The sequence below is a fragment of the Diadema antillarum genome, unplaced genomic scaffold, assembly GCF_040938485.1.
Source record: "Diadema antillarum isolate AM-2024a unplaced genomic scaffold, OU_Dant_1.0 seq00000731_RagTag, whole genome shotgun sequence".
Classification (NCBI taxonomy): Eukaryota; Metazoa; Echinodermata; class Echinoidea; order Diadematoida; family Diadematidae; genus Diadema; species Diadema antillarum.
The window spans coordinates 225,511-234,517 of record NW_027271632.1 but is presented as its reverse complement, the minus strand read 5'-3'; the positions used below and the strand labels follow the sequence as shown (position 1 = coordinate 234,517).

General features: G+C 36.6%; 1 long non-coding RNA gene across 1 annotated transcript; it reads right to left on the bottom strand.

Annotated features, from left to right (window-relative positions):
- Nucleotides 1–1,588: 1,588 nt before the first annotated feature.
- Nucleotides 1,589–8,372, bottom strand: LOC139738238 (uncharacterized). The gene is made up of 6 exons (XR_011711424.1): nucleotides 8,151–8,372; nucleotides 6,652–6,676; nucleotides 5,351–5,404; nucleotides 4,602–4,675; nucleotides 3,071–3,167; nucleotides 1,589–2,562 (listed from the first exon to the last, which is right to left on the bottom strand). It is a non-coding gene; the product is annotated as an uncharacterized lncRNA (long non-coding RNA).
- Nucleotides 8,373–9,007: the final 635 nt, after the last annotated feature.

Here is a 9,007-nt window from a genome sequence, read left to right as displayed (position 1 = left end):
TTGATTTACATAAATGATTTACCAAACTGTTCCCAATAGTTAAATTATATATTGTTTGCTGACGATACAAATATTTCTATGCGTAACAATGATCTATCATTATTATTTGACAATATGAATATAGAATTGAAGAAATTAGATGCATGGATGCAGGCAAATAAGTTAATTTTGAATGCAGGAAAAACTAATTTTATGATATTTGGGACTCGTGAGTGTACTGATAATTTCGTTTTATGTTATAATAGTGATATGATTAAATGTGTAGCAAATATAAAGTTTTTGGGTGTTATGTTGGATGATAAACTGTCTTGGAATAGTCATGTTAATATGCTCTGCAACACACTGTCGAGAAATATCGGCATATTGCGAAAACTGAAATTCTTACCTGAGCATATGTTGAAATTGTTATATCATTCTTTCATTTCATCTCATTTGAGTTATTGTACTCTCGTCTGGGGCCATTCAACTAAAAAGAGTGTGAAACGTATTCATTTGTTGCAAAAGAAAGCTATTCGTATAACTCACTCACATTATTTGTCACAAACTTCTGCATTATTCCAAGAAATGAATATATTACCAATTCAAGATATAATCTGCTTCCAAACAGGAATTTTTATGCAACAGTATTTATTTGGTGCATTACCGGCCCCCTTACAACTACGTTTTCATCTCAACAGCAGTATTCATTCTTATAATACAAGAAACCACCAAAATTTTCATCCTCCCCTCTACCGAACCGAATTAGCCAAGTCAACAATTTTTTATCAAGGTCCCATTTTGTGGAATACTTTAACAAAGGAACTGAAAAACTGCAAATCATTACAGCAGTTCAGAAACAATTTCAGACGCACTTTCCGTATGTATAATAGCAACATGGTTTTTTTAGATTTTGCCAGTATTTTACTCTTTTCTTTTTTCCTTCTTCATCCTGCTTTGATTGTGCACCATTTGTGTTCTATTCATTTTGTACCTATATATTGTAAGTTGAGAAAGTCTTGTATTTACTTTGGGGCCTATATTCCCAACAAGCCTGAAAGGCTTTAATTGGTCCCCCACAATGAATATGTTTATACTATGACTTGAAACGTAATAATTGTTGTTTTTAATGTGGAAATGAATGAAACGAAATAAAAAATGAAATTGGTTTGCAAAATGCAAAAACATTCACATTATGTCTCTTGTTCCCTTTAAATCACACACACACACACTCACACACACACACACACACACACACACACAATTATTTTACAGACAGGTATAAGGTTAATTGTCTCCACATCAGGTGTACTGCATGAACATTCACCCTACATACTCAGGGGTGGATCCAGGAGTTCTGTAAAGGGGGGCGTAACTAATATTTCTGGTGCCACTTCCGGGTTTCATTTCATTTTTTTTTTCTTTTTATTTCTTTTTTTAAAAGCAAAAAATAAAAGGGGGCTTGCGCCGGTTGTGCCCCCCTCTGGATCTGCCACTGATACTGGTATCTACACGGCACATCATTAGAGAGCCCATATTTTTCATAGCTAGGTTATCTACTGGTATGCAGACCAAACAAAAGAACCATTTAGTTTCACGTCTGATATGGGTTTTGTCTTCTCTCATGTTCACTTTATTACATGCTGACAAAAGAGATGCATCACAAACAGAAAAATCAAATGTCTAAATTACAGCTACTACAGTTCATGATAACTACTGGCATCTACAAGTACATGTATGTCTGCACACATGACATGCAGAAGACTATAAATAAGGCAAGGTCAGCTACACTATCTACACTGTATGGTTTTTATTCATTTGCTGCTTTGAATGAATAGCTGAATCAGATTTTATTTCAAGGCTTTGTGGGGGGGGGGGGATTCACACACACACACACAAAAGAAAAACCAGGAATGAACATAACTGTGCTCTAAAGTATGTTCTATTACTTTAAATTTCAAAGTCATTCATATGGAGAAAGTTCTCCAGTCTTAGGATTCCTGTAGCCGCGTTTCCAAGACTTCAAGTTCACTGTACGTAGTAGTGAAGCTGTAGGTAGGTTAAAACAGAGGAGAAAAAGGCAGCTAATACTAAAATGCAAAAACAAACAAGCAAACAACACTACATTTATCAGTGTATGACTACAACATTTGATCAGGTTTCTTCACTACATAAATGTAGTATGCCCCTCCAGCTTACACTTTATTTTGGATCCAAAAGAATCTAATGCATACATAATTTTCAATCATTTATCTTCTCCCCTTTATCTTAAGGCATCCATGTACATGCATAATACAATGAACTGCTTCAGTGATGTGTACTGGTACAATACAAAAGTGATGCATTGCATTACTATCATTATCATTACGATACCGCATGTTTCCATGTTGCCAAACTTCAAGAAATATTACAGGAAGAAAAATCTGAAATGACATGAGAAGTGATGTACAGCTGAAATCCATCAAGCTTGGGCAATCTGGTGTCTCCTTCTGGAATAATCGAGATGAAACCGAGCAGCTGGAACTACTTTTGGGTTACATCCGTCATGATAAGGATAGCCATAATGCACGAGCTGGAGCTGTTCAGCTGTCACACACAAGGAAAAAAAAAGCATATTAAAAGATGAGCACATTTATACATCTTCACAATGTTGTGGTTTATGCTTTATCATTCAGATGAGGTAAGCTTGACAAATCATTGATATAACATAAGAGTGAAACGAAATAAAACAACATCTTCTGCTATGTGAAACCTTTTGCTGGTGATTTTAAGACCTTAGAAAAAAAATCCTACCTCCATTTCACTTATCAAATTCATTTCCAGGAAAACAGTTTTTAAAATAAGCTAAAACCAAACATAAAGAATCTATATATAGAATAAAGTATGATAATCTTTGAAGCTTTCAGGAGTCGACTTCCTTACAAAACAAAATAAAACAAAATATAAAAGAAAACAATTTGGTGCTCAATTACTGAAATTTGTTTATATGAAATGCAGCATCATTCACATGTACAAATAAAACACAGGAAAAGCAACATTGAATATCTATTTTTAAGAGCAAATGATATTATAAAAACATATGCTCCAAATGTACCTGCAATGGTGAATTGAAACATCAATCACAGAGCTGCTGCCACAGCATCAACAATCTTCTTGAGTTTTGCCTCACTGTCGACATAGCCATCCCCTCCCTAGGTGAAAAAAGGGTAAACTACAGTAATGCATGAACAGTTAGATTTGGCTTTGGTGAAAAAGGTCATATCAGGTGACACTGTGGATAGTTTTTAGTGAAACTCTCAATATAAATTTCAGTTGACTTTGATAATGTATCAAACAAAGGAAAAAAAAAAACCAACAGCATAGGAATGAGTCTTATCACAAAGTTACATATTTGGAAGTTTCACATTATTCTTGCAAAACAGTGATATTGGTGACTAATGCAGATTCAATGAGGTGATAAGGTTATGCTCTAGTTGCCAAAGAATTCTCTTACCAAATCTACACATAATTTGTAAATTAATTTCATGTTTTGAGATGAAAAAAAAAGTGAACATATTGTGTAACTGAATTGGAATTAATAGAGAGACTGGAATTAATACAGAGAGGGAGACAGCAGCTCCCTCCACCCCCCCCCACACACACACACACACGTGTGTGTGTGTGTGTGTCTGTATTTAAAAAAAAAAAAAAAATATATATATATATATATATATATATATGGGGGTGGTAAATCACACCAGCCATATTTTCCAAAGGTTTCATCCTTAGATTCTCCCTGCTTACACAGAAGAAGAGGGTACCATTGCCTCACAGCAAATCTATAAGACAAATTGTGTTTTCCAATTTTTTACATTATTGTAGTTGCAACCAATAATACTGTAAAAAGTCATGTGACATCATTAAATTCCACTGCACACACTTCTAATCTAATTTAGCTTCTACTGTTTTGTTTACATGCCTATAACATATTTTGTAATGTCAACATGCACACACTGTACAATGACTTCTAAAATGAACACTGTTAGGTGTAGTTTAAGCAGATTCCACTGTGTTTTCCATTATTCCATGTAGATTGCTGCACAGGCTGCAGAATGACTCATTTATGATTACGGTAATGAGCAAGTTGCGTGCATCTCTTCATGACAAGAAACTGAGGCTTCTCTCTGGGTTTAAGTACGACAAGGACACTCTCCTCATTATCTCACAGATCTACTTGTAGATGAAGTCATATGTCTGTTTCCTCCCTCCCTACCCAAACAACAACATCACAAACCTAGAACAATAGCAATAGTGGTCACTAATGAAGCACTGAAGCTCGTTAGAAATGATGCTCATCATGGCACTGTTACATCACTACCTTGAACCATATGTTATCACCTAAACAGAAATGGAAGCACAATAAGAGCGGGATCAGGGCAGAATCCCAGCACACAAGAAATACCCGCTGAGTATTTAATTCTTTCTCCCTTTTCAAGAATCCCCAAACTGAGTATTTTACTCTCCAAGCAAAAAATGATCATCTCCTGTTCAACATATTTCTACATGTTTCTACCGGGGTGTATCATATTACCAGTACATCTGTCTGTAACAACTTAGCACTCAAAGATGATGTAAATCAACATTACCTTCTTGGAGTGGATGAGCTTGCCATTGACAAACACCTCTAGCTTCCCGTCACTTCTGGGGTTCCTTCTCCAATCTGTGGGGTGAAACAAAACAATTAAATGAAATACACAATGAGCATAGATCCAAAGATCCCTTTCAAATGAATGAATGAATGTATTGATGTAACGGTAAGTAGTCCTTCATTCAGGTGAAATATTCATGGTATGTAAGCAGCAATATTTCCGTGATGAATGCTTTTTTTTTTCTGGTATTTGTCTGGAAAAAAATAACAACAAAAACAACAACAAAACCTGTTCTGGAGAAATGTTTGTATTCAATTGGTTTGTTTGTTGGGGGGGGGGGGGGGGGGGGGGGGTATGCACCAACATGTGAAAACTACATTCCTGAGCAGCTATAATACATAATTTAATCTTCCTCAAATAAGTCACCAAAAGAGCTGTTTAAAGCCTGACTAAATCTTGCCTTTTTCGACAGGTTTGTGCCTCCTTTTTCCTTTTTTTTTTTAAATTCAGAAGGCACACATACCAGTACATATCACATCTTGTGTTCATCTATTTTTTTTTTCTTATTTATGTTTTTCTACAATTCATTAAATGACATCCACAATACACAGACAGGAGACAAATTCAAGTCAACTTGTTCAAATAAAAGAAAGAGAGAGAAAAAAAACATTCTAGTACTATTTGCTCCATTTTCAGGGGCCACACTAACAGGTTAGTTTAAATTTGAAATTTAGACTGGAACTTACCATTTCCACATCATCCCCAAATTCATCCTTCAGCTGTCCAGCCAGCCGTTGAAACTGAGACCAATGAAAAAGAGAGAAAGAAAAAGGCATGGTCACAATATTACATCAAGGTGTTGAATGCTTTAAAATTTGCAGTCAGTTGTTTAAAATTGAACTGCACTTGCATAGGCCCAAATATTATCTTTCTAGAGTTTTAAGGGTTATTATTGAAACATGTTATTGATAACTTTGTAGATGGCATTGCAACATCCAGGAATTATACACTACTGCTGCATGGATGCTAACCCTACTGTGATGCACGACTAAGTGAAAAATATTTCCCTTTAGTTAATACACCCTTATGTCATCCTACAACACAGTCGAAATATTTTCAATGCAAGCTAGTTTGCCTGAAATTTCTGAGACTGAATTCTTACAGTTCATGTGACTTTTTAAGGACCAATCTTCATACATATGGAAGCACAGAGATAATATTAGCATACATCACAGGTTAGTATAAAAGTACATGTAGATCAGGTAAGTAATCTCCAAAACATCTTTAATTCATCCTTTCACACAAAGATAAAGTAAGTATTAAAAATTATACCCCACCCCCCCCCCCCAAAAAAAAGAGAGGAAAAACAAGATGCCAAATACAGACATCATTCTTCATCCATTGAAGACATCAGAAATTTGAGTAATTTTAAAGGACAAGTTCACCTTCACAGACATGTGGGTTGAGTGAATGCAGCAATATTAGTAGAACACATTAATGAGAGTTTGAGCAAAATCGGACAATCCGTTAAAAAGTTATGAAGTTTTGAAGTTTCTGCTCAGTCACGGCTGGATGAAAAGACTACTATAGCTTGTGATGTCACATGAGTACAACGATATAAAGAAAGAATAAAGAAAATTCAACATATTTCCATTTTTCTAGCATAACAAAAGAACACTCGACTTCTCTCTTTCAGAAGGCAGGGGGAATAATATTACCCTCAACATATGTCAGTAGCAAGTCAAACAACTGTGCACTTTATTCAAAAAGTAAAGTTTTGTGAAATTCTCTTTTTATTTTCCTTATACATGTATAGTTGTACGCATGTGACATCATACACTGTAGTAGCCTTCTCTTCCAGCAGTGACTGCGCAGATACTTAAAATATTCGTAACTTTTGAACGGATTGTCCAATTTCCCTCAAACTTTCACTGATGTGTTCTGCTAATATTGCTGCATTCTCTCAATCCTTATGTATATGAAGGTGGACTTGTCCTTTAAACTCACAAAAGTTCTGAACAGATTAAAGAAAAAAAGGTTAGTTTACCTTGGGGCGATACCCTCATGCTCCACTGGAAGGAAGAAACAAGACAGTGAGAATAAAGTTTAATCATTGCATAAATAAAGGTTCCCAGTGTGCCGACATAATTATATCAAAACATGTAGCCAGAGGATAGCTCCATGAAAGGCAGCTGGATGCAATTACCTTACTACATAATATGTACTTCTGAAGACACAGAGCATACTAAATTGATAAAAACAAGTGGTTTAATTTTAGATAATGTATAGACAACTGTACAGTACACTTTTCATTTGTTTTTGTTTTTTTCTCAATTGCAAATTATAGTAAGGCTGCACAAGGTAGCATTATCACCTTGTCATTTATTAACTATACATAGCACTGTTACGAAGAGACACTGTGCTTTGCAAAGCATCTGGTCGGTGGTGTGCTCTATTGATGGCATTCAGTGTGATAGCCCGACCAGACGCCATGTGACACCATGTACAGCAACAAGGCTGTGTATAGCTATCTGTGTGATTGCTGCACACACAGAGGCCATCAATATAGCACACCCTGAGGCCAACAATAGAGCACACCCTTTCCAAACTGACAAAATGCAATGTCACCAATGTGTGCCTAGCATAAATGGGCAAACAAGGTCACTCCATCTGCACAGAGAGAGAGAGAGAGAGAGAGCAATGTCAATGTTGCAGAAGGATTGAGAGATAGAGAAAATAAACAGGAGTGGTTCAGTAAGTGTGAATGCACATGCATATACGCAATGGGGATCGAAGTAAAGTCCCTTTTTTAGAGGCAAGTTGGGTGGACAAGACAAAGAGCAAAGTCAATAGATAAATGAATAAATAAATACCGGTACATAAATAGATACATATATATATATATATATATATATATATATTATATATATATATATATATGTAAAGATCTATATACATTTACGTGTCGGTCAATCCACTGTTGATTGACAGAGGGAGAGAGAGACAGGAAAGAAGAGGAATGGAGGGTAGAGAGATAGTACCGGTACCCGGTAGGCCTATGAAATTAAATTTAAATTCACATGCAACATAATCACCTACTTAGTTATTAAATGTAACTTATAATACATAGAAGCATATGAAAGCGAAGGCCTATTTTATATACACACACAAGTGTATAAAATTATGCTTGATTGCCATCTGAACCACATGTATCGAATATTCACTGTGTTCACACACGCGTCTTACGTCAATCACCAGTTAAATTCTTAACTATTTAATTGCTACAGTAGGGCTTTATCAATCATACAGAGCAGTCTATTCCTATCAAAGTCGTTCATTCCATCACTTACAACGTAGGTTATTCTGCATTTGTAGATTTCTTACTCAGTCTCTTACCCATCTCCATTGATCACACATGATAAAAATGTCTGGAGGGCTTATAATAATTATGACCCACTATAAGTATTTTTAAGTTTATACGGATATCAAATTAACATCGTCATGATCAACAGCGGTGGAACGCTTGCAAAGTTGCAGTGTCCTTACCAATAAATCACTTTAACCTTGACCGTCATGTTGCCGAACGTCGATCGCTGGCAGAATTCTTGAAGGAGAAACCCGATCCTCAAAATATCTCTTTTCAGGTACCCAAGGTAACTACAGCCTCACAAGTCGATGCACAGCAAGTCGCTGCCTGGCTAGTATAGAACGAGATGCCGATGACCTTATAATGCCTTCCCTATCCTGACAACATCCACTCACACTGCGTGACTGGTTTTTATGGCACTGACTTGCAGTACGTAAAGCGTGTTATAAAATGGGTTCAAGAATGTAGCCAATAGGAAGCGCTGAAATGAGACACACCTCCTTCCTTTACTTCAGTACAACTGCACTGCCTGTAATCCTATGGTAGATTGCCGATCGTCTGTGCGCGCGGCGGCTCCTTTGATGAATTGCATGCATACGCGTACGCGCTGTCAATCCTGTAAACAACTTCTAGTTTTCGGGCTGCCGGCCGGCCGGCCTGTCTTCCCTTAGTGCATAACATATGTGGCGTACGTACGTATACTGTATGTTATACTATACGTACACTTTGTACAGTACAGTAGACCAAGCGTTATGGGACCGGACGCGTACATGGAGTCACTTTGAAGAGCAAATCCAACGATTTAGCAGGTTAATTCTCACGCCGTTTTCAGAGTATGTTGTCTAGTAGGCCTATGTGAGGAGTCTATATCAAGTCTTTAAGGTAAAGGGTGCATATTCTATGTAAAATAAGTAAGTTTTCATGCGGGTGTCCGGAAACCCAACCCCCCATTATACTTATACTATAATGTGCGGGACTTCCGCGAGTGCGACGTGCGTAAAAGTTTGGGACGAACATCTTCGGACGTCTTGACCCA